The sequence below is a fragment of the Macaca thibetana genome, chromosome 7, assembly GCF_024542745.1.
Source record: "Macaca thibetana thibetana isolate TM-01 chromosome 7, ASM2454274v1, whole genome shotgun sequence".
NCBI classification, from domain to species: Eukaryota; Metazoa; Chordata; class Mammalia; order Primates; family Cercopithecidae; genus Macaca; species Macaca thibetana.
Window position 1 is genome coordinate 48,522,923 of NC_065584.1, and position 26,077 is coordinate 48,548,999.

The 26,077-nt window shown below is 40.8% G+C and overlaps 1 protein-coding gene across 1 annotated transcript in view; it reads right to left on the bottom strand.

Annotated features, from left to right (window-relative positions):
- DAAM1 (dishevelled associated activator of morphogenesis 1) overlaps positions 1 to 24,196 on the bottom strand; it is a 179,827-nt gene extending 155,631 nt beyond the window's left edge. Inside the window, 1 exon segment of the mRNA XM_050798063.1 lies at positions 24,044 to 24,196. The gene's annotated coding sequence lies outside the window, so the exon portion shown is untranslated.
- Positions 24,197 to 26,077: the final 1,881 nt, after the last annotated feature.

Genomic DNA, 26,077 nt, shown 5'->3' on the forward strand with positions numbered 1-26,077 from the left:
GGCACAGAACTGAGGTCTACACAGCACCCTTTGCAAACTGTCACCAGACACCTGCTCCAGTTATCTTGAATCACCTACAGCCCCAATCTTCCAAAGTAAACTGAAGCAAAGATCCTCAGAATCACAGTGAACTTCAAAGGGAAATTTAGCTTTGTGCTAATGCCTCAGATGAAAAAAGGCAGGCCAAATCAAACCAGGTATGTTAAGCATGATATCTGCCTGATATCTTGGTAGCAAGTTGATTTAATAATGGAAATAGGTGACCACTGCTGAGAAATGAGCTCTGAGGTTGCCCTTTGATAGACGGTGAAATCCAGGAAAGATGGCAGATTCTGCTTGCTCAATGCTTAATATCAGGACAAGGCAAAGTATGTCACAAACACAACCGGGAAGGGGTACAGCTCTGGGAGAAAAATAAACTGTCTTCTGACTGCAGCATCAGCTCTTCGGTGTTTTAAAATAAAATTTGTAAAAGTAAGCTTCACCTTCCCTCCACCCACCGTAAATAGTGAGAGAAGGCCACACATAGGCAAGACAAGCATTTACATATATGTATACCCTGCAACCCTTTATTTAAGGGCTGAAACAGATCTGAGTCCCCTGGTATTACAACGTAAACAATTTTTCTTTCCATATAAGTACATGCTGCACTCACAGCTGGCGGTGGTGTCAGTTTACATCCTCCTTTAGTTTTAGGAATAGCAGTGGGTAGAGGGATAGTGGCCTGCAAGTCAGACAATCAGAGTCCTCAACCTGGCTTCAACGTTAACTAACAGGATAACCCCAAAATACTCTAGGCATTACATTTAATTATGTGTGAAACAAGGTGGGATTATAAGTGGTTTTCTCTTTCCTTTTTTTTTTTTTTTTTGGTAGGCTGTGAAATCATTTATACAAATGAAATCTCATGGAAATCCCAATATATATAAGAGCTTGAAGCAGACAGGCTGCTTAAAGCTGGGAGGGATATGGGGGAAGGGAGGGGTCTCCCTTGAGGCATCTTCTGGAATCCTGGGACTCCACCACACATAATATGAAAACCACTGACAAGTTCCCCTGAATACAAAAACTCAATTCCACTCTTAGTAAAATACTTATTTAGAACTTTAACTGAAACCACAGAAGACAAAATGGAAAGACTAACGGTTTCTAATCCCTACTCCTGGGGAGGGGGTGGTGTGTGGAATCAGGGGCGGGGGCAGAAGTATTACATGGGGTCCTTCATTTATAAGCATGTGAATGTCTGGCACATATACATATGCCAATTTTTCCAATGAATTTATATGCTGCAATTGATAAAAGTAAAATTCATTTAAAGTGTTAAATAAATTCAAGGTCAAGTGAGAATCTGATCCTTTTTTATTAAAAAGGAACATTCTAAAAGATTGGGAGCCACCGCTACAGAGAAATAAACAATATTCCATTTGAAATAAATGTTGTAAATTGATCTCTTAAAAACAGTAACAATGGCCTTTAAAAAAATTTTTTTAAGATTCTACTACCTACACTGACAAACTAGTTAGAACCCCTTGTTTACTAGCTGTGGCTATTAGAATGTTGCTTCAGCAGGATTATGAGGCATGTCCAAGCTGGGTAGGAAAGAATGTCACATTTGATAAGCATTGTCTAGCATGGCAGTGGAGGGAATAGGAAGTGGGGGAAGGGCATGTCTCCTGTATTTGGTGCTCCAAGCTACGTCAATCATTTTTATCAGACAATCATCTAAGATATGACAATTAGCAGAGACCTGAGTTCTAACTTGACTCGGACATTACACTAAAACATTGGAGAGTTTTCAACAGCATAAGCCATAATATGTGCTTCGAAACTTTGACTTAATTACTTATATTTGTTCACCTTGTGACAACTGATAGTATAAGAACTTCCCATTTAATACTATTTTTAAAAAAAAAAACAAGTCTGACTTCAAAAAAGTTTATACCTCCCAACCAGCTGACTATACTAAATGAATTATGGCATTATTACGATCACATACTTTGTCATATATTTTTAAGCCTAAATAGTAGAAACATGAGAACCTCAGTAAACACAAGCCAATAACAGCTACCGGTCATGGTAAAAATGAATGATGCTTTATCTTAGAGACTATGGATCAAAGTTTTATCCACTTAGGATCAGCCCCATTAAAAAATGAAACCTACATAAAGAAAGTTCCAAAATGTCAATCTAGCAATCACATATTTCACTTAAAATAAGAATTAACAAGGAATGGCTAAATCAGAAAATAACAGGAGTGTTTTGTATTTCTTAAAATTTATCTTTGAGAAGTTCATAAAATAATATGGAACGCCTCACCATTAATGAGAAAAATATGTTTGAATATTTTTAGTCCACAACTTTACTATCCATAGCAGGGGAGAGGCTGTTTAAAATCATTATTCTGTGTTAAAGATTTTTCACAAGATGTTTTTCAGTGCAAAGTCAAGAAAATATAGAAAATTAAGATAAAACATCTCATAATCCATTTTACACTGGCGGTGTTATTTATTCATAGAATATGAGTGAAGTGTCTGATTATTTTACTCAGAAAGGCAACTGGCACTCTTGGAAATTCTGTTCCTTCGGTCAATTGTATAGAGTTCAACCATCTGGCATTTGAAGGATACAAGAAACGAACAAATCAACTGGGGAGAAACATTCATTTTTGCAAGCTAGGAAGACAATGAGTTGATGTTTTGGGAGAAGGCAAATGTGACTTCCTCCTCTGCAGCAGCATCCTTACTCCAGAGAATCTTCTTTTAACAACCATTGCACCACTCGGTCAAACATGTTCCCCAAACAAATGCACAGGGACCTACCTACCAACACCTGCCCTTCCAGAGAGTTCCACAGGATGTATGTGCGTGCATGTGTTTTATTTCTTAAAGACAGATGGAGCACTTTAAAATAGAGTCCCAGAAAATAAAATCTGAACAGAACCATAATACTCAATATATCTTCTCTAAAGTATGCTGGGAAACACTGCATTATATTCTATTACTGGAATTATTATAACCATCTAAAATTTTAAACATGAAGCTCTCTATGCTTGGAAGAAGATTTATTTCTCTGTTTAAATTACCTAAAGCAAACCTAAAGTGCTTTACCAAACCTAAAGCACTTAAAAGAAACCCCATTTCTCCTACAATATTGGTTTATGATATATTGACAAAAAGGCAATTGGACCATAAGTACAGCATTTTGTAAAATTTAGGTGCTGTACAGGAAATGCTGTAAATATTTTAGCCAAGTATTTGAACCTGTTTTACAACACCATGTATAAACAAAATGTACTGGGCATAACATTTCTTTTATCACATAAATCATTATAATATAAACTTCTCCCTCTCTCCTCATAATATTTGGATTATTTCATTGTTCTACCTCCTTATTTTCCAAACAAGTTTAGTCCAATGGAAAAACTATGTATCATTTCCCTGGTTTTTATGCCTTCAGAAAAGCCTTCTTTGTAGCATTCACACGATCAGCAGAAAACCACTAAGATTAAGAAAACACTAAGGCAAACTCCAAGAAATGCAAATTGGCAATAAAAAGACAGAACCTAGCCTGAGGTTTCCCTCCAGATAATAAGGAGAGGGTATATTAAGAGAATTAATTATGCAAAACTGAAGCCAGAGACCCTTAATCACAGAGAAATATTTTAGATCATTTAAAATGTACCTGGAGATATAAGCTTCCTTCCAAAGGGTTTAATGATTGCTTATTTATGAAAGTGTTAGCTTATGTGCATTGCTACTTATTCCCATTTCTGGTCATTTCAAAAATATTGAGATTTAAATAGATAAATTCACAAACAGGCCATTTAAGAAAGGAAAAATATAAATGACTTAGGGAGGAAAGTTATATTTAATGAACTGTTAAAATACAAAAATACAATGTGATAGCTTTTGCTAGCTGTCCAATCACAGATAACTGTAATATAATAATACTCATTGTAGGCAATGGTGAAGTGAAAAATGCTTTAATGCTCTTTTACTGTCAAGAGCGTCAAAACTTTGTTGTTGTTTTGGTTTTGGTTGTTTTTTTGTTTTAGAGACAGGGTCTCATTCAGACCCTTGGGCTGGAGCACACTGGCTGTATCATAGCTCACTGCAGCCTCAAAATCCTGGGCGCAAGCAATCCCCCCACCTCAGCCCACACACCCCACATAGCTGGGACTACAGGCATGTACCACCATGTCCATCTACTTTTTTTCCTATTTTTAAAAAATTTTTTGTAGAGATGGGGGTCTCCCTATGTTGCCCAGGCTAGTCTAAAACCATGGGCTGAAGTGATCCTCCTGCCTTGGCCTCCCAAAGTGTTGTAATTACAGACATGAGTCACTGCGCCTGGCCCCTGCAAAATCTTCCTTGAGGATAATTTGGTCGTATAGATGTTCCTTGACTTACAACAGGGTTACATCTTGATAAAGCCATTGTACGTTGATAATACTGTAAGTTGAAAATACATTTAATACACCAACCTGCTGAATACTATAGCTTAGCCTAGCCTACCTTAAACATGCTCAAAACACTTATATTACCCTACAATTGGGCAAAATTACCTAACACAAAGCCTACTGTATAATAATAAAGTGTGGAATATCTCATGGAATTTATTAGATACTATACTGAAAGTGAAAAATAGAATATTTGTATGGGTATTCAAAGCACAGTTTCTACTGAATGCATATTGCTTTCCCACTGTGGTAACATCAAAAAACTTCAAGTGGAACCACTGTAAGTCGGGGACCATCTGTCCTTTTAAAAAAACAAAAATTACATATCTTTTGTCTCATTTATTTCTATGAATTTATCCTAAGAAAATAATCTAAAACATGGAAAATATATTCATAATTTTAATGGAAAAGCGAAAATGGTTATCTTGTACTGTGAACTGAAGAGTCATAAGTTCCTAAATTTGGAAAGGAGAGCTTTATTTCTCATAAAAGATAACAGCCTGCAGGCTGGCCATCCTGCAAGCACTTGGAGGGAGGAGTAAAGGGAACAGAAATGTATGCCGAGAGCGATGGTCAAATATAAGTATTTAACAGATTACATATAGGAGGAGTCCTGAATATTTATGAAAGGAGAAACATGCACATGCATAACTATTCTTCATGCCTGTACTGGCACTTTTTTTATGCTTTATTAAGAAATATCTGAGGCTGGGTAATGTATAAAGAAGAGAGGTTTCATTTGCTCACGGTTCTGCAGGCTGTACATGCATGGCACCAACAGTGCTGGACTTCTGGTGAGGCCCAGGAAGCTTACAATCATGGCAGAAGGTGAAGGGGGAAGCCAGGACATCACATGGCCAGAGAGGGAGCAAGAGAAAGATGGGGAAGGTCCTGAACTCTTTTAAACAACCAGATCTTGCCTGAACTGAGCGAGAACCCACTCGTCACCAAGGGGATGGTGCTGAGCCATTCATGAGGGATCTGCCCCCATGACCCAAACACCTCCCACCAGGCCCCACATCCAACATTGGGGATTACATTTCAACATGAGATCTGGAGCAGACAAACACTCAAACGATATTGATGCCTATTCATGGGTCATATGTTCAAAAAACGGTGGCATTAGCATGATCTGAGGGTTAAGTTTTTGGCCCTCTGATGTCAAAAGGCAAAGCAGAGGACGTGAAAACCCTCACTGGACCTCCTGGGAGAGATGGCGGTCAGTTTTTAGGAAGGGGTGCACCATGAAACTGGTGAGCTGCCACATAGAAACTGCAAAGATGGGGAGTCCGGCCATGGCCTCAGATGATTGGCTGAAGGCGATAAAGTTATGACTCATTTGTTTCTTGTTTTCTAGAGTTGGCTTCTGCTTACTCCATAGGAAGGAATGCTGGTTAAAGGCTCATAAAGGGCATACTAAGATGCATCAAATCTCCCATTCATCATGGCCAGGAATTCAATTTTTAAGGTTTCTCTGGGAGTCCCCTTGACCAACAGGGTGTCTGTTCGGTCAGTTAGGAGGCTTAGGATTTTATTTTTATTTCTCAGTACCATGTATAAAATGAAAATAAATGCAGCCATCTAAGAATTTTATTAAGAGTTTTAATTACGTGAAAAATGCTTATGACAACATTTAATTGGGGGAAGAATGCAAAAGAACGCAGGTAATGTATAATGAAAAGCATTTTTAAAACTTCATTAAGATTTTTATCTATTTCTATGTAGTTTTCTATGTTTTGATTTTTTCCCCACAGTGAACCTAAATTAATATTATAACCAAAAAATAAGTTTCTGACTTAATAGTTTCAGAATGGCCTTGAAAATTCCCCATGCTGGGCAGGGCAACATTTCTCAGAGAAGGGAGTACTGTCAGGAAAAAACCCAAGATTTAGAAGTGGGCAAGAGATTACTGGGTATCCTCTCAATGGAGTGCGATTCGTGGTCTAAGAGGCCCTCCAGAGATGATTTTTGATTTTTTTGTAATTAGGTCAGCGGTTCTCAAAGTATGATCTGAGGAGTTCTGGAGAGCCAGAGAACTTTTCAGTGTGTTTGTGAGTTCAAAACTAATTTCATTATAACACTAGGATGTTGTCATTTTCACTCTTATTCTCTCAACAAGCATAGAGTAGAATTTTCTAGGAGCTTTAATAGCCATGATGAAGTCATCATTCACATAACATGAAATAGGTTTCATTATTGACATGTTTTAAATGAAATGAATAGTTTTAAAGCTTCTTAATTCTAATTTCTAACACGATAAATACACTACACAGCAAAATCTCTTTGGGATCTTCAATTTTTAATAGAGTCAAAGGGTCCTGAAATCGAAAAGTTTGACAACCTGTTGGACCAGTCTATCTCACAGCTCTGTAGAGGCAGAAACTCACTTGCAAAAAACATACAGTAATGTAATGCCTCTTGTCCATAGCAAAGCAAATGAATTTTGTCTGGGAGTGTTACAATTGCCTTACATGCCTATAGGAAAGATAAGCAAACATTACATTTTACCGCCCTTGAAAATATTAACCAGTGTTGTATAGACTAGCAAATTTATTTCAGCATTTCTGATTGTGGATAGACGACAGATACACAGACAGACATATAGATACCTGTTCTTCAAATTCTCCTGTGAATGACCCTTAACATCTTAATGGTTCCCTCATTAATTAATAAATTAAAATTGTTGGCATGTGTTTATAACTTTGAGAATCTTATTTTTTAAACTTTGAGAATTATTCTTTAGCACCAACTACCTACCAATAGATCAGTTCCTGCATACAGGCCACAACACTAATTAAAAATAAACTAATAATTAATCAAAATATGTTTTAAAACAAATGTAAGCTATGATAAATAAGTTTTACTAATTCAACAAAACAAACTCAGTCAAGACTCTACTTTACTTCCTAAATCTACTACAGTATTTTTTGCTAAATGTAGCTGAAGATAATACAAACTGATTTGTCAAAACTTCGGAAAAGTAGACTTGATTTCCAATATTTCTTACTAGTTTTCTCCTCAAAGTAGTTTGATCCTAATGAGTTTCTATTGTTAACACCCTGCATTCTAGAAGCTCTAATCTTTTCTCCAATTAATTTTAAATATTGGAATAAGAGTGGGATAAATATATCTTATTTTATACATGAAATATCTGGCTGGGCTCGGAGGCTTATGCCAGTAATCCCAGCACTTTGGGAGGCCGAGGCAGGCAGATCACAAGGTCAAGAGATCAAGACCATCCTGGCTAACGCAGTGAAATCCTGTCTCTACTAAAAATACAAAACATTAGCCGGGCGTGGTGGCACGTGCCTGTAGTCCCAGCTACTCAGGAGGCTGAGGCAGGAGAATGGCACGAACCCAGGAGGCGGAGCTTGCAGTGAGCCAAGATCGCACCACTGCACTCCAAGCTGAATGACAGAGCAAGACTCCGTCTCAAAAAAAAAAAAAAAAAAAAATACCCAAGCCCCAGAATGATCAAGTGAACTACACTTACATGTATCAAGAGAGGTTAAGCAAAAATCTCTTCAGGTTCTCCATTTGCACATAGTTTAGAACACTTTGAAGGCCAGGTGCAGTAGCTCATGCCGGTAATCCCAGCACTTTGGGAGGCCACAGTGGGAGAACTGCTTGAGCCCAGGAGTTCGAGACCAGTCTGGGCAACATAGTGAGATCCTGCCTTTATGAAAAATTTTCAAAATTTAGGCAGGCATAGTAGTCCCAGCTTCTCAGGAGGCTGAGGTGGGAGGATCACCTGAGCTTAGGGAGGTCTACCCTGAACCCTGTCTCAAAAAAACAAAAACAAATAAACAAACAAACAAAAACACCTGATCCTTTACAGAAAAAGTTGGCCATCCTCTCTTTTAACCTACTGTATTATTGTTTATCTCATCCCAAGGCTGTCTTTTCCTACAAAATGAAGTTTAAGTTAGATAACCTCTTCTATTTTCCTTTAGTGACAACCATATAAAATTATTCTCTTAACACAATATAAAGTGTTGCATTTTTAAAAATAGAATATTCCAATGGTAAAGAATTTAAATATAGCATATTATGTCTTTAAGGACAAAAGACATGTCTTTGGAGAGCCTACAGATATGAAATAACTAGCAAAGGCTCACTGTAAAAAAGTAATTATTTCATGACCTCAATTTTTAAATCTGGTCATTTTCCAAAACTCAAAACTCAAATGTCTTTCTCCTTTAAGAATTTTTTTTTTCTTTTAAAGAAGCTAAAACCTGACTCAACAAACACACTCAGGTCAAAGATCTCAGCAAATCCAAACATCACTTAATATACTTACAATATATTATCTATTTTCTGTAAGAACTTTGAACAAATTAATACAGTGTAAATATATACAAACTTAAACTGCTCTCAATAATAGGAATCTGGAAAACCTGACATTTGCTTTACTGCTAAATGTATATGCTTCTTGAAATATCTCTATATACATGGACCTAGTAAATTTTGCCAATACACACTATGTTTATCACATAGTTTATCACATAGTTTTTTGTGATTAAAAAACTATGTTTTTTATCACATAGTTTTTCTACCTCTAGTAACCAGATAGTATAAGACATCAATTACTTTCACTTTAACCAATTTACAGGAACTAGAGGAAACAGAAAATCATGCTGTAACAAGAGTTCCAGACTGTGGAAAATTCTACAGGACAAAATAACACGGAGGATTCTCATACTAGTTATATTAGTTTCTCTATCTATATGTGTAGGAAGCATTCAATAATAAAACGTGGCCAGGCATGGTGGCTCACGCTTGTAGTCCCAGCACTTTGGGAGGCCGAGGCGGGTGGATCACAAGATCAAGAAATAGAGACCATCCTGGCTAACATGGTGAAACCCCGTCTCTAGTAAAAATACAAAAAATTAGCCGGGTGTGGTGGCGGGCGCCTGTAGTCCCAGTTACTCAGGAGGCTGAGGCTGGAGAATGGCGTGAACCCGGGAGGCGGAGCTTGCAGTGAGCAGAGATCGTGCCACTGCACTCCAGCCTGGGCAACAGAGCAAGACTCCATCTCAAAAAATAAATAAATAAATAAATAAATAAATAAATAAATAAATAAAACATTTTTAAAATCTTCATTTTCACTCCACATAAAACAAAAAAAGTAGCAACAGGAAGCAATAAATCTGATGAGGGGATCATTTCAGGAAGACAGAGGGAGTTGTGAAGTATATTTGTGAGTTGCCATTCATTTTTATTTTTATTTATTTATTTTTTATTTTTTTTAAGAGAGAGGTTTCACCATATTGGCCAGGCTGGTCTCGAACTCCTGACCTCAAGTGATCCACCTGCCTTGGCCTCCCAAAGTGCTGGAATTACAGGTGTGAGCCACCGCACCAGCCCCATTCTGATGATTTTTTAGATTTTGTGTTTTCATTTTAATAATCATCAAGAGTATAATGGCATAAATGTATGTTACCTGATACGACAGGCAGAACTTTAAATGATACCCCATTACCCTTGCCCTCATATAATCTCCTTCCCCACTTTAAATGTGGATGGAACCAGTCACTATGACAAGATACCACTCTCATGATTATGTTTCATTATATGGTCAAAAGTAGATTACCCTGGGTGGGCTTGGCCTAATCAGGTGAGCCCTTTAATATCAGTCTTTTCTCCAGCTGATTACACGGAAAAAAATCAGAGATGTTCTCCACCTGGCCTGGAAGAAAGCAAACATCCACACTGTGAACTGCCAATGTGGGCCATGTGGAAGGGAATATGGGTGGCCTCTAGAAGCTAAAAGCAGTCCCTGGCCCCCAGCTAGTGGTCCTCAGTCCTATGGTCACAGGAAGTAAATTCTGACAACAATTCATGAGCTTGGAATAAGCCCCTGAGCCCCAGCTGAAGACTACAGTGTGTTGGCTGACACCTGGATTTTTGCCTGCTAAGTCCCTGGGCAGAGAATCTAGCCATAGCATATGCAGACTACTAAGCCACTAAGTTTGTGGTAATTTATTATGCAGTAATAAAACTAATAGACCTTCATAAGCATTTTATAACCAAATAACACCACAGTATCTCAAGGCCTACCTTTGCACATGGGTTTATGATCCCATCAACACCAAATGAGTACCCAAACATTTGGCAATTTAATTTTTAATACAGTATTTCACAGAGGATCATGAATCCAAATTTGAGAAACCTTGAGCTTCATAATCCCTGTTAAATAAAATATTTCTTATCCAACAGTTAGTTTTATAGGCAAGAGTTCATACTTGAATGCTTTTTACAATATGAAGACTTCTACAGCAGAAACATGTTGCAAAATAATCAAATGAACACATTTAAAGCACATTGTGACCAAGCCAAAGGCATCACCAAAATCTTAGCTTGTCATCACAGCAGGTATAAAGTATAACAAAGCTTTTTATCCTCTAATACCCTAGCTCATGATTAGGATGTATGAGAAAAACATGGACCAGATTCCACTACAACAAAAATTTCTTTATAACAAAGATTCCCATATCTCAAGTGGTCCATAAATATTACGGAATTGCCACAACTATCCTTTGTGCATTTCATACTCTGTTTATTTACAGGAAAAAATTAGATGTACATGAAGATAACAAATGGGAAAGTAATATTATCCCTAAGGCCTAAAAAACTAAGATTCTACTTAGTCTGATTCTTTTAAATATTTTTCAATAATAGCTTTATTTTGAGATATAGTTTGTGTACCATGAAATTCATCCATATACACTGTACACTTTGGTGGGTTTTAGGAGATTCAAGTTTAGGAGCATTCAAGTATGAACTCTTGCCTATAAAACTAACTGTGTTGGATAAGAAATATTTTATTTAACAGGGATTATGTAGCTCAAGGTTTCTCAAATTTGGATTCATGATCCTCTGTGAAACACTATTAAAAATTAAATTGCCAAATGTTTGGGTACTCATTTGGTGTTGATGGGATCATAAACACATTTCCCTAGTAGCAGAAAACCTTGGGCATTCAAGACTCAAAATCAACATTTAGGAAAGAAAAGAATAGGAGGTAGAAGATTTGACCCTAGGCATAACAAGTATCTTAAAAACTGATTTGGGATTGTAGAACTTCCATAACTGGTACTATAAACATTCCTTTGAAAAAAAAAAAAATGAACATGCTCCAAATAAGCAAAACAAGAAAGCACCTGCCAGGGAAAGCAAAGAGCATTTCATTGGGGAAACTCTTCACCTATTGCACAGGTAATGTTTACTTCAGAAGCTGAAGACAGAGGATGATCTGAGCTTTAGTCAAGTAAAACAAGACTTCTGTACTACAAAGGAAAAAGTTGGGGATTTTTCTAAGAACATACAGCATTCTGAAATGTATATGCTCAACACTAAAAACATTTTTTAAGTAGCAAGTTAACAAATGAATGATGTTTTAAGGTGTTGCTTTTATGGTTTATGGGATAGTCCATAAATTGCCAAGTATATTTTCCCCTAAAAATCAGCCATTTTCCTTGCTTCTGCTATGCTTGCTAGAAGCCTGGATCTGAAATTCTTTTTTAAAGCCATTTTATTTGATCTCCCACCCGCTTGGGTCATTATAACTCTGGGCCAAAGATAAGGTCCTCCATGAGATGTAGTGCTGGCAACATGGAACAGACAAAGGAGGGAAACTTGAAACAGACCTGCCCACTTCTATGAAGCCAGAGGAGGGTCTCACAAGAAGCTCACAGAGGTAGCTGTGAAAGAACCTAGATCCCTTCTAGATTATTTTAGATCCTTCTCTAGAAGGAAGGCTAAGAAGAGCATTTACTACTACTCTCCCACTCAATTTTTATCTCAAGGATGCTGATGGTATTGACTATTTGTGAATGGGTAGTTTATTTCCTTCTTTTACACAGTAGATTAAAATGTAAATTGATTCATCTACAGATTTAGAGGTTTTTCAGTTAAACCTGCCAAAATATAATAGAGCTTCAACATTATTAGAAGCATTAGGTTCAGTGTATCAGGTAGTGCACACTATATGACAGGTAAAAGACCTTTCCTTTTCACAAATTCAAAATTCTAAAAAATGCTTTTTAAATAGTCACACCTAAATGGACATGATTTTTTTTTTTTTTTTTTTGAGACAGAATCTGGCACTGTCGTCCAGGCTGGAGTGCAGTGATACCATCTTGGCTCACTGCAACCTCCGCCTCCTGGGTTCAAGTGATTCTTGCCTCAGCCTCCCGAGTAGCTGAGACTACAGATGTGTACCACCAAGCTCAGCTACATTCCCAAACATCTCTTTTTTAAAATTAACTGCGAACATTCTGATGTGTATCCAGGGCGGAGAACTACAAGACCAGACAGAGCAGAAGAGGCTTGGATATCCTCAGAAGTCCCACCTATCCAACTGCGAAGGAACGTTGTTTTACATTTTATATGAAAATATATGCTTCCTTGGGCATTATCTTTGCATTAGTTGCTCAAGAAAGGAACTTGGGTTGGTTTTTAAAACCTTATAACATTTTCGTTTTGCATCCTGAAAATCTTATCAAGGTTTTTTTCTGAAAGGCAAGGCAAGTTTCAGTGTTGCCAAAGCCCAGGTTTTAGTCAAGTTTAAAAAACATTCTTGTTTGGGGGAGGAAAAAGAATGGAACATCACCTCTTCAGAACCCTTCCCACACTGCTGACTTGAGATAAGCTGTCATTTTTAAAGCTTAAGGTTTTTTTTCTAAAGCATTTTGGTGTTTGACAATAATGACAGAGTTGGCCTTCCCTTTCCCCAAAGCCTCTTCGTCCTTACCCACAGATAGCATTACTGACCTACCAACACAGGCCATGGGCTTCAAAGCTGTTTACCTACTAGAATTGCTGGGCTTACCCTGACCCAGCATCAGTGTCTCACAAAGTCTCCTGTTGTGACCAAAGACACGTCCTTAAAATGTGGCTGGCCTCCCAGGCTGTGGTCATGGAAGAATGGAGAAGTGACCCTAAAGGGTCTAATCCACTGACCTTTACTTTGCTCTAACCAACTGCCCAAATAAATAAAAACAGCAGGGTGGCACAGTTTCCCAGATGAATTCCAATTTATCCCTAAATATCCAGGCTTGGTTCAATGATTAAAGTCTTCAGACCATCCAAAACTCTGTCAAATAGCTCTCAACCAGGGGTGATTTTGCCCCCAGGGGACATTTGGCAATGTCTGGAGACATTTTGGGCTGTCACAACTGGAGGAGAGGATGTTACTGGCATCTAGTGGGTAGAGGCCAGGGACGCTGTTAAACATCCTACAGTGCACAGCACAATCTGCCTCACAACAAATAATTATCCACTTTCAAGTTTCAAGAGTGCTCATGTTGGGAAACTCTGGGTTAGAATACAAAAATGGGGCATCTGCCAGCCCACTGCTAAATAAACCTTTGAAGAGACATTTATCCCAATTTAATTTAGTTGAAAATAGGAATCACAAACTCAATGCCTTCAAGGGCCAAGGAGTTAAATATCACATAAACTAAGTGGCTGTGCATTAGGCACTAGAGGGTGGTAAGGTCTGTGACAAATCAGAATATAAACGCTCACTAAAATGTCACTCCTTTTTAAAAATAATGCTGTGCTGGCCTAGCAAAACATGGACAGCCGGCTACATTCACTCTGTGGACCCCCTGGTGGTCAGACTCCAGTTTAAAGTGAGGATCAGCCCGGCACGGTTGCACACGCCTGTAATCCCAGCAACTCAGGAGGCTGAAGCGGGAAGATTACTTGAGGCCAGGAGTTCAAGACCTCATGTCAAATTTTTAAAAAATTAAGTAGAAACTAAAAAAATAAAGTGATGATCAATTTAAACAGAACTGTATGATCACCAAAAGACCCTGTTGAGTTTCATCCCTTATATCCTACAGAACACCTGAGCTGTGCAGTTGAGAAGAGACTGGGGATCAGATCATGCGGGATTAGCTCCAGCCAAGAACAGGATCTCAGGACACTGTGCCAAGGCAGGGGCGGCCAAGGTTGAAAACTGGAGGCGAAAAATCGGAGTTCTCCCTCACTGATCTCCATTTTAGGGAAACTCAATGGATATTACTTTGACAATTACACAATGCCACATAAGTGAGGTCATTATTTTAAGAGGATACTGTCTTTCCAAAAATTTAGAATTTTTATCCAGAAAATAGCTTATTCTATGTGAATACACTGTGAATGAGAAAAGAGAGGCCCAGAGAGTTTAAAGGAATTGCCACGATTACCCACACTGAACCTAAAAATCAAACAGTGTGTCTTTTCCCTCTGTGCAATTGCAAAGCACCAAGAGACAGGCGAAGAGATTTCATTCAAGGTGTCAAACATGTGTGATTAAACTCTGTACCAAACAGAAGTTACATGTAAATTACATCTACATTTACTCAGCATTATCCTCTTTCCTCATTAGAAAAGTCATCCACGTTTGTCCCAGATCACTGTTTTAAAATCTCTTTATCCCCTAACAGAAGCATTAAAAGCAGGTTAAGTATCTCCACCCCTCCTTTCAGATCAGGCTGTAGAGAAGAAAGGCAAATCAGCAAATGGTGCCAGGCACCGTGGCTCACGCCTGTAATCCTAGCACTTTGGGAAGCCGAGGCAGGCGGATCACGAGGTCAGGAGTTCGAGACCAGCCTGATCAACATGGTGAAACCCCATCTCTACCAAAAATAGAAAAATTAGCTGGGCATGGTGGCAGGTGCCTGTAATCCCAGCTACTCGGGAGGCTGAGGCAGGAAAATAATTTGAACCCAGGAGGCGGTTGCCGTGAGCCGAGATTGCGCCACTGTACTCCAGTCTGGGCAACAGTACAAGACTACGCCTTAAAAAAATAAGACAGGCAATCAGCAAATGGAAATGCAAGAAGAAGGAAGCCCCGATATGAATGTCCCCGAGTGTACGCATACTTTCTGTTGGAGGAATTCCTGGCCTGAAGAGACAGCATAAACAAAGGCCATCCAGCAGGAAACAAATGATAAGAGAGGTGAAACCCAGTAACTCTCTCTGTCCTCCCCTCTACCTACTTCCCTCAACTTGTTCGTCAGAAAAACAATCTGAGCTTGAGAGAATTACAATCTAAGCCTTCCTCTCCCAGCTGCCTCACAGCTCTCATTCTAAGTTAGAGGGTTAAGGGGGGAAGACATGCTTTTCTGTAAGGTCAGTGATGGGGCTCCCAAGATATGGCACTTGGCAGACTGGAAACAGCCATCTCACCCTGCCCACAGAGAAGCCACAAGCGCAGAACTGTCAAGCTGCAATGCAGGGAGTAGAGAAGGAAAAGGAAAGGTATGGAAGAAACGTAACTTCAGTCACAGCCTGAAAAGAAATTGGGTTAAATGTAAAACTATATACATTTTTAAAAAAATTTTAACCAGCCCTTAGCAGAAAATATCATAGGCAAGGCAGTTTCCTGCCACAGTTCCTAGAACTTCTATAGTTGGAAGTGTCACCTACTCACAGAATCTCAAGCCCTAAATGGGTCATAGAGTATTTCCAGTTCAATCTGTATTCTTGATTTTTAAAATACGAAAAATATAATAGCAGGCCTGTTCATTTAAACTTCTGAGAACATGGTGCAGTCAGTCTCAGCCCCTGGCTTCAATTCCAGCATTTATTTATCGCATGTCCTCCGACTTTTAGTTCACATTACTGACAGTGCTGAGCAAAGTACCTCTAACGCAGAAATGATTGCCACACAAACAGGATGGGGAAACCAAACAGAAATGGCATTGTTCTTTCTTTTCCACCATCAGCCTAAATCAAATAGCAGCCACTAATAATGGGTTAACTATAGCTGCATTTGAAAAAATAACTCCAAATGGGTTGCCTTGAACAGAAATGTATGACATTCTCCATATTCACAATTTCACCAACTTTCAAGAATAGAGAATGCAGCAATATTCTTCCAATAGTTTAAGTTGTCTGTTTCATTTCCTTTAATTTCTTACAATTAGTTTTTTTGTTTGTTTTTGTTTTTGTTTTTTAAGACAGAATCTCCCTCTGTCACCCAGTCTGGAGTGCAGTGGAGCGATCTCGGCTAACTGCAAGCTCTGCTTCCCAGGCTCACACCATTCTCCTGCCTCAGCCTCTCGAGTAGCTGGGACTACAGGCGCCCGCCACCATGCCCGACTAATTTTTTGTAATTTTAGTAGAGATGGGGTTTCACCGTGTTAGCCAGAATGGTCTCGATCTCCTGACCTCGTGATCCACCCACCTTGGCCTCCCAAAGTGCTGGGATTACAGGCGTGAGCCACCATGCCCAGCCAATTTCTTACAATTAATTTTGTAATAAATTCTGGGGATTTAGAAGGGTCTCTGATCTAAACCTCTTGTTACAGAACCTCTAAACAAAATGTTTAGACACAAGTTATGGGTTCTAACTTGTGTCTAAACATTTCACTGTTTGGTTTTACCAAATCTCTATGAAACTAATAACAAATTTAAGCTTAGGCACATATGAACAATCTATCTCATCTGGTGAATAATGTTGACCACCATCCTCCACTCTTCTTCTTGGGCACAAAAATCCAAAACTCTATCGAAGAGTAAGCCCAGAAGTAGCACCAAACACACATTGATGGCATCTGTCATTCTGCCAAGAAAGGAAAAAGATCAAGGCTATTGGCTTTGGCAAATTTTTAGGAAGCTGCCCCTAGTCCTGACCTAATCTTCACAGGAGGACAACTGTCAGAAGCATACGGTTCCTTAGCAAGCTGCTGGCAGTCTTGCCTCTCACTTACAGCATTTCCCTACCAGTTCGCTTTAAAACATGGCACCTTTTTTTGCCCTTCATAGTGATAGCTGTGCACTGATATGTCCACAATGTACACTCTAGTCCCCAAAAGCATGATTCATTTAAAAAAAAAAAAAAAAAAAAACAAACAAAAAATCTGACTAGAATTACAGGTACAGTTTGTGGCTCCAAAACAAGGCAAAGCTAACCCATGCCCTTGACCTGGTTTGTATGTCACTAACAAACTGAGCTTAGCCAACAAGCCAGAATATAAGACCCCAGCTCAGAAAATAAAAGATGGGCATCTGTATTACTCCAACAATGCCCAAAGCTAGGATCTGGGCTATCTACTCCCTAAATTCAGGAAGTCTATCAGATGGGCAACATTTTCCAATCACACTGCAGGTATTTTTTTAGACATAAAAATGACAAAGACCAGTTTAATAGGTGACCTTAATTGTGTGCCAGCATAAATACAGGTAGCCTTAAAACCCCAATCCTGGCGTAATTTATAGAACAGAATAAACCCAGGTTATTACTAAAGGTGAATGACATACTTTAAAAGTATAACAAGATGAAGCCAGGCGCAGTGGCTCACGCCTATAATCCCAGCACTTTAGGAGGCTGAGGCAGGTGGATCACGAGGTCTCTACTAAAAATACAAAAAATTAGCCAGGCATGGTGGCGGATGCCTGTAGTCCCAGCTACTCGGAAGGCTGAGGCAGGTGAATGGCGTGAACCCTGGAGGCAGAGCTTGCAGTGAGCCGAGATCGTGCCACTGCACTCCAGCCTGGGCGACAGAGCAAGACTCTGCCTCAAAGAAAAAAAAAGTATAACAAGATGAATGATTAAGAAAAAAAAATCTTCTGAAATCAATGTCTGTTCAAAAAATTTTATGATTGTGTAGCCTAATGGCTAACAAGGCTTTTGTTTTCATGTTTCCCTTCCTGGCAATATGCTGTTAAGGCATAGCTTTCCTATTATTTCCTTGTGTTTTAGTCAATTGTCTTCATTAAATATTGTCTAAGTGGCACAATATCTAGTTTTAAGCCAAAAGGAAAAGATCTATTGTAAGTCAGGAAATCACACCAACTGCATTGGAAATTGAACTTGCTTCCCTAGTTTTCCCCATTTAATTCACAACTGTGGTTATGGTTTAAAAGAATAGAAATTGTTTATTTGGCACCAAATTTGCTCCACTGTAAAAATAAATAAAAGTATCTCTTCTGAGGTGGGGGGGAAGAAGTTTATTTTAATATCTAAGGCTATCCGATATTAGATTACATGTTTGACTACTGCTCAAGTGTTCATTATTTTCTTTTCAAAAGAGCTTTCACAATTTATGTTAAAAGACTACAGGGAAGAGGGAAGCTGAGAAATTATGGGCCCTCTTAACTCTCAATGCAGGCTTCTGTGGCCCTGTTCTGAGTGAGAAGATCTTTTATCAGATGAGGGATTCAACCCAGTGAAAAGTTATCTCACTTAACAAATAGGGTCTAATGCTGGACAGGCTCCAAATAGATTTAGAGCTGTAATATAAGAGCATTTCCTTTTTCAAATAATTTGTCTACCGTTTGCACAGCAAAAAAAAGCTCCAAAAAGTTTTATCATTTAAATACTCAAAAGCAACATTTTTAATCTCACACATTTTCTGTTCCAGAAAATCAGGCTGTAAGAACCCATGACATGAAGAAGTCATTGTACTCTCAATTAACCCAGGACTTACTGACCCAGCACTGTCTGAGAATTAAGAGACTCAAAGGAAGCTGTGATTCCCCAAACTCCAGTTGCAGAGAAGAGAATAACATGCCAGAAAGTCAGAAACCAGACAACATCAGGATGTATAAAGAACTAGACTGCTTGGGTCCCTAACCTGGTCTGCCACTTACAGGCTGTGTGGCCTAAGCTGGGCAAGTTCTTTAACTTCTCTGTGCCTCAGTTTCCTCATCTAGAACATGGCAATAAAAGTATCTATCTTGTATAATTTTGTGAAGTCAATAACATAGCCCATGGAAAGTATTAGAAAGGGCTTGGCATGAGGTAGGCACCTCACATACAATATCAGTATCAAATTAGCTGTAAGTGTTGTGTGGTCAGGCTAAGTGCTTTAAGGAGGAAGGGCAGGGAAAGCTTCCTGGAAGCTGTGGCACCTGAGCTAGATATGAAAGCACAAGAGAATCCAGACACTCAGAGGGATGCACACTGCAGACGTGGACAGCCATTACTGCAGAAAGTCACAGAGTAAAAACCAGGAACGCTTAAACATCAATGAGGAAAACAAGCTCCCCAAAGCTGAAGGTGTATTTGGCAACCCCAGATTAATTGGGAGTGATGGGGAAGGCTCTGTACACTTGTTGCTGTACTTCTAGGACTTCACATTCAGTTCATTTTTAGACACATGTTCTATGTATGCAAACTTGTGGACTATGAATGCAAACTCTCCCTGGAATGCTCTGTTCTCCCCCTGCTCCTGGAACAGTGGAAAGGATACTAAAAAATTAAAAGGTAACCTTTTATCTCTGAAAAAAAAAAATCTGCTGGAGTGAAATACAGGTCACTAAAATCAATTTCAATCTCATGCTCGTCTGTCCCTGTTTCAGTGGGGCTACAAACAAGGTGACAGCTCAGAGAAAGGGGGTATGATTCAGATCCACGCTTCAACGCTGGTCTCTATCAGCAGCCTCAGCCACTCTAAATAATACAATCTACATAAAAGACAGTACACTTGCTAAGTGAATGCATCTTCAAGAGGGGTATCATCCACCTTAGCCTGATCTGTCAACCAGACATTACCTCCAAGCCACATACAGAAATACAGAAAATGCTCTCAGTACCAATTTCTTAAGTAGTACCTGTGCAATCAATTTCCTCTAAACTTTGAGGTCTTGAAACCACTACAACAGATGCTGTGCATATTTAAGATAGGTATTCATTTAGAAAATTACCTCTATCACCAAGTTAGAAATTGTAATACCAAAATAAGTCACCATATTCCTCATCCAAAGAGAAAAAAATCACAACAGAATATAGAACTTTCATTTTGACTAGTGTCCCCTCTAGGGAGAAAACAAGTTTGCTAACCCACGTTGGACACCTTGCTTTGTTTCGGGCAATATAAGGATAGACTTAACACTGGAAATACCAGAGCACGGCTTGAAGCCAGGCAGGGCCCCACAGCAGTTACAAGCTCTGTGATTATTTCCTGAACCAAACACCTAAGGCACTCAAGGGTACCAAGCTTTGTTGGAAAAGCATGTTTCCTCTGGTCCAACAGCTGCAACTTTAAAGTGTTTTCACAGAAGACCTCAAGCTTCTCTTTATGCCATCTCCCAAATATTTACAAAATGAAACACTTTCAATCAGAACTGTTTTGTTTGTAAACACCTTATTTGTTTTAAGGACCATAGTGCCAACACTAAAAGCAGCCTTTTAAACAAAGTAGCTCAAAACCACACACACACACACACACACACACACCCCTTAACACGCAGAACATGTCCACAAAACAAGAAAACCAGGATTCAAATTCCTTAGCATGTACTCATGGTGCTCCTGTAAGCACCACCCAAAGATGTGACCAACCACACCCTCTTCATTATCACACCTCCTCACTAATTTACTAATTTATGCTCCTGAAAACCCACAGAATCCGACTACTGGATGATAACATGTTACAAATATTAGGCAAATGTTCTTTGGCATTTCTTTCACATCAACCAGCCTGAAACAACTGATCCTGTTTACAGAACGGCTTCACCTCAGGTGAGAGGACTATTGTCTGTCAGAAGAGCTGGGAGACACTGGTGGCCTGGCAAAAGCTTCTAGGTATCTTTCTCTTGGTGCCTCTCCCTAATCACGTGTCATACACCTCCTGGGAAGATTATCTGGGCCAAGGATAGTGCAACTGAGAGAAATCTAGAAATGCCTAGTTAAAGGGTAATAAGAAATTGTAACTAGAAAGAAACAGTCTATGTGAGTGAATGTATTCTAAAAGCAAATAATTAGGAAATATGTCTATTTCAAATCCACAGAAAGCCTTTTATGCCGACAAGTTTTGGTTTATGATGAAATGAAACTGCTTGATAGAAAGCTAAGGGGAATATTACCACAGATGACAGAACTATCAGTGGAAATAATACACACCTTGGATCTCCAATCATAGTTCTGCTAGTTAATATTCACTTAACAAATATTTATTAAAGACCTACAAATCAACGAACTGCTCTAAACATGCTGGGGAGATAGAAAAGGACAAAACAAAGACCCTACCCTCAAGGAGCTTATAATCTAGTAGGGTAGACAAGCAGAAGAATGAAGGAAATTTTCATTTAATGATAAGTTCCAGGGGAAAAAAAGTGACAACTTCTGATCCTGTTTCCTCATGGGGATGAGATGTAGCTACCTACTTAAAATAAGATAGTGTCAACCACCAAGCACACAGCAATCCCAAGCATTTACCTGACTACAGATACACATGCATAGACACTCTCATATACACACCTTCCCCCGGAATTGCAACATCTGTGATAATGCACATTGGTATAAAATGCAAGCAGAGGGGAAACAAAATACTTGTATAAGTCAATTACACTTAATGCAATTAGAAATAACTGCATTCATTAGGAATCTATAAAAAGGCAAAACCTAAACAATTATTTATAATACTAAAGTATAATTAGAAGGGTCCAGACACTGGAATAATAGTAGTAGTAGTATAAACAGTATTACAAATAGTCACTTAGTTGCCTTGCCCATATAACCCGATGGCACAGTATCAGAAGCTAGGTTTAAACCCTTAACTTCAGATAACTTTGAGGGGGAGAAAGGGGGAAGAAAAAGGACAATGACCAAGTCTATCTTAGAATCATAGGCTATTGCACCTAGAATGAACGTTAGGAAACCCTCTATAGCCTTTCCCCACATTACCAAAGAGAAGGCTGAGGTCCGGAGGTCAAGGGTTAACCCCAGCATGGAGTAGCTAGTGACTGACAGAGCCAGAGTAGGACCCAAGGCTCCTGGTTATGGCCCTGCATGCTTCGCCCTCAAGGACCTGCACCCTCTAGCCTGGCTTTAGATTTTATGAGAACCATAAGGGACTGCGGTGACTTCCAACCGTTATTAATTGTCCCTAATCACTTCCAATCAGCTGCACCTAGAGCAAATTGAGAGCCTTTACTGGTGACCAGGGAACTCTCTTTATGCAGAACAGGGAAGGGCGCCTTTCATGACAAAGCTGCCTCCAACACCATAAACTACCTTATTGGGGAAATGATGCGGCTAGCCCGAAAGGAAGAGATTTTTCAAATTATAATTTTCAGAGTTTGCCTCAGGAAAAAGGCGCCAAACAATTAGTTTCAGGGAGGGAGGTGGTGTGCTGAGGTGTGGCACGGGGAAGGGAAAGGGGTCTAGAACTGAGTGCAAGCTATTTAGGAGAGAAAGGAGAGAGTCCCAGGCTGTGAAAGGGGCGAGGAAGAGAGAGCAGCTGGGCCAGGGCAAGCGTTTGACCACACCCACTAGCCACTCCCTCCCAGCTGCCCGCAGAGCCACATCGAATCGAAACAGCAGTGGCAGCAGCTAAGATTCCGAAGGCAGGAGTCGCCATGGCAACGGGATTCATCTTGCAGGCAACTCCGCTTCAATTCACTAGGTCCTGCTCGAATCTCAAGAAACTACCAGCTCTACGAGAGCAAAAACGGTCACGGGTGGCATTTGCTCTTGATGCCCTCCAGAAAGTGGAGATGAAGGAGAGGGAAATGGAGTTCAGGCATCACTAAATATGTTATGGGGAGAGAAGTAGCTCCGCAAAGCCAGGCCGTGAACAACTTGAGACCTTAGCAGGGTTTGATGAATGAGTAAACGAACAAATGAAGGTACTAGGGAAAGGGAAAGAACATCCAGAAGACTGAGAGCTCTGGGCCTTGTGCACATCTCCAGTCAGAGGGCAAGCCGATCACAAGCAGTTGGCTTTCAGCACCAGCTGGGTAAACCCGATTATCCAGCCCTTCTGCTCCACAGCGAGCCTAATCATTAGATTATCCGACACCCCCACCCCCGCGCCACCACCTCCTGGCCCAGGGCTTCAGGGCAGGCGCTTCGCCCCAGCCCAGGTGCTCTATGCCAAGGCACCGTGGAGACTGAGATGTGCCCTCTCGAGAGGGACGGGCGGCAGGAGTCCTCTGCGGTGCCTCACAACCGGGTTCGCAGGCGGCGCAGCTTCCCCGGCCGCCAACACCCCGCTCTCCCTCCGCAAAGCCCGATCGCCCTTCTCTCTGTTTTGAAACATTTAGGTCCAACTTAGTCTGAATTACAGGCGCTCCGTCCCTTTCGAATGGGACTGGAAGTGAGGGTGCCAGGGGTACTGGGGGCTCTGCTCGGACGCGAACGAGTACACAAGTCCCTCCTTCCCTGTCGCCACCGCCGTGTCCACCAAGCCTGCCTCGGGGTTCTCCCTCTCGGAGCCGCCGGGCCGGGAGCTCCCGGACGCCGCTGCAGTACCCGCGGCCCCAGCCCCGGGGAGCCTGCAGCAAGGCAGCGAGTGTTACCCCGCCGGCTCCCCGGCCAGCCGGGCGCCTTAGAAAGAAAGAAGGGAGGGACCCCCGTCCTTGGGGGCGTCTTCCTCCCTGCTGCCTCGGTTTGCGTTGCGCTGCAGCCATTTTCCCACCCCCAGCTAGGCAGCCGAGAGCTGTCTCGGTCCCGTTCCCACCCAGACCCAACCTGAAGGACGGGTTTAATATTTACCTACTGGCCCGGGAGCTCCGGGAAGGCAGCGGGAGAGCGCGCCGCGAACTCAGTGCCCGGCCCACGGAAGCACGCCCACCCCCGCACCACTGAGCGGTGCCACTTAATGAATGAGTGCGGCGGGCAAGGAGGCGCGTCCCCCTTACCTGAGCAGCCCCTGCATGCTGGAAAGGCGGCTCTGCACTCTGGGTACAATGGGATCCGGTTAAACAGTTTCCTTCACAGCCGCTCGTAGGTTACTAACTCGCAGGTGACATCACCCTCTCCTCGCCTGATAGGCTACAAAGTGGCTCCCACTGCGCATGGACGCTCCGGTAGGGCGCGCAGACTCCTGGGAGTAGTAGTCCCAATCTATTAGCGGGGCTGGGACAGCTTTGCTGTTGGGACTCGTGGAGCTACACCTCCCGACATACTCCTCGGCTCTTCTGCCCCGCCCCTTTTCCCTCCCCCTTCAGGACCCGCCCCCTCCCAGCCTTACAGCCTTGCAGTGTTAGCGGTGGTCGTTCCGAATCCGAGCTGCGGACCGCACGGGAGAGTGGAGGGCTGCCCTGCGGTCGAGCCTGTTGATTTGACCTCTAGTCTGCCCGGCGCGGGCTCTGAAGGATCGGAGGGGTCCGGGGCTCGCGTGATCCGGCCAGGCTCGCTCTAACTGGTCTTTCTTGGTCCCTGCTGGGAAGGGACGATTAAGACTTTTCTGCCTTCCCCAGGCGTAGCAGCTAATTCAGAGGACTTAGTGTTTTCTGGGTTAAGTACGGTCCTTGAATTCTCCCCGCTCAACACTTCCCAGAGGATGGGGCGACGCCGGTCCCAAAGCGGAGGAATCTCCTTGTATCCCACTTGGCTCAATTCACCTTTATCTTTTCTCCTCCCCGTTTAACGGAGACAAGGTGACCAGTCAGAACGCAGGGAACCACTTAGTAGGCTGAGCTGACAGAATAACGGAGGTTGTCACTACCAGAAATGCGGTGTGATAGACTAGACAGTCGCCGCAACCCTCCGTCAGGGCGCTGCTGCTGCTGCTGCTGCTGCTGCTGCTGCAAAGATAATACTATCGCGCAGCCATGCTTTTGTTCATCCCTGCAGCGGACTTCCCGCCCTGGTGACTCTCCACTCCCAGGAAGAAAACGTCTTGTCTAAAGTTTGAATAAATTGTGTATCTGTGTATACACATGTTTTTAAATCCACAACACTCTCCCTTCATTTTCCATATCTTTCTTTTCAAATATTTTTATAAAGACATTAAACCAAACAACATCGTGCCGTTCAAGAATTGCCCTGCTCTTAACACAACTAAATGTTTGTTTAAAGGTAAGCAAAAGGTGTGTAGCAGAATTCTGACTTTAGGCAGGTTGTAAATACATAATTTTTTCCGTGGCATTTTTCATTATTCAGTGAATACCAAGTGTCTTTTAATATGAAAAGAATCAATGCATTTAGTTACGCGAGTTGTAAATGTAAATTTTAATGGCATTTGATGTTTCTCAATTCCATATAAGGATCAGCTCACATACCCGTTCCACTAGCAATATCTGTAGAAGACTGTGCATCTTGTGAAAAAAAGGTTCACAATTAAGATTTCAGACAACTCCCTACTGAAGTGTTGGTGAAATTCTTCTTACTCATTTTCTCCTTTCATTCTGCAACACTAAGTTGGGTTCAAGTGAAAAAATATTTATGAAACTAGTTGAGGATCTCAGGGGAGAGGAAATGCTTTGTTTTGCTCAGAGATGTTTAGCGATGAATTCTGATTTTCTTTTAACAAGCCTGTTCTTTATAGACAAGACCCACTTTCCTCCCCTGAAAGAAGATAGCTTTGAATGTTGCTCTTCTGTCCTCAGCTATTTCGTCCATTTCAAGTATTATCTAAAATGAACCCTGACAATATAAATATTCCCCTGGCCATCAGATCAGGGGTATAATCACTGATATTCTAACTAATGGGTAGACTTAATGTAATGCAGTTCATAGTGGAAAAATATTCAGAGAGAAACTTGACCTGGGATGATTCTAAAGGCTCTTCCAGTTTTATAACTGTGTAAAGCTTTTAGATTGAAACATAATCAGTGAGCCTGAAATTTATTGAGTCAATAAATTGAATGTGGAGCCTTTCTGTTAAGATGGGGCTTATCCTTGTAGATAAAAGTATGTTATTGAGGCACACTCTGAGGAGTAATTTTAAT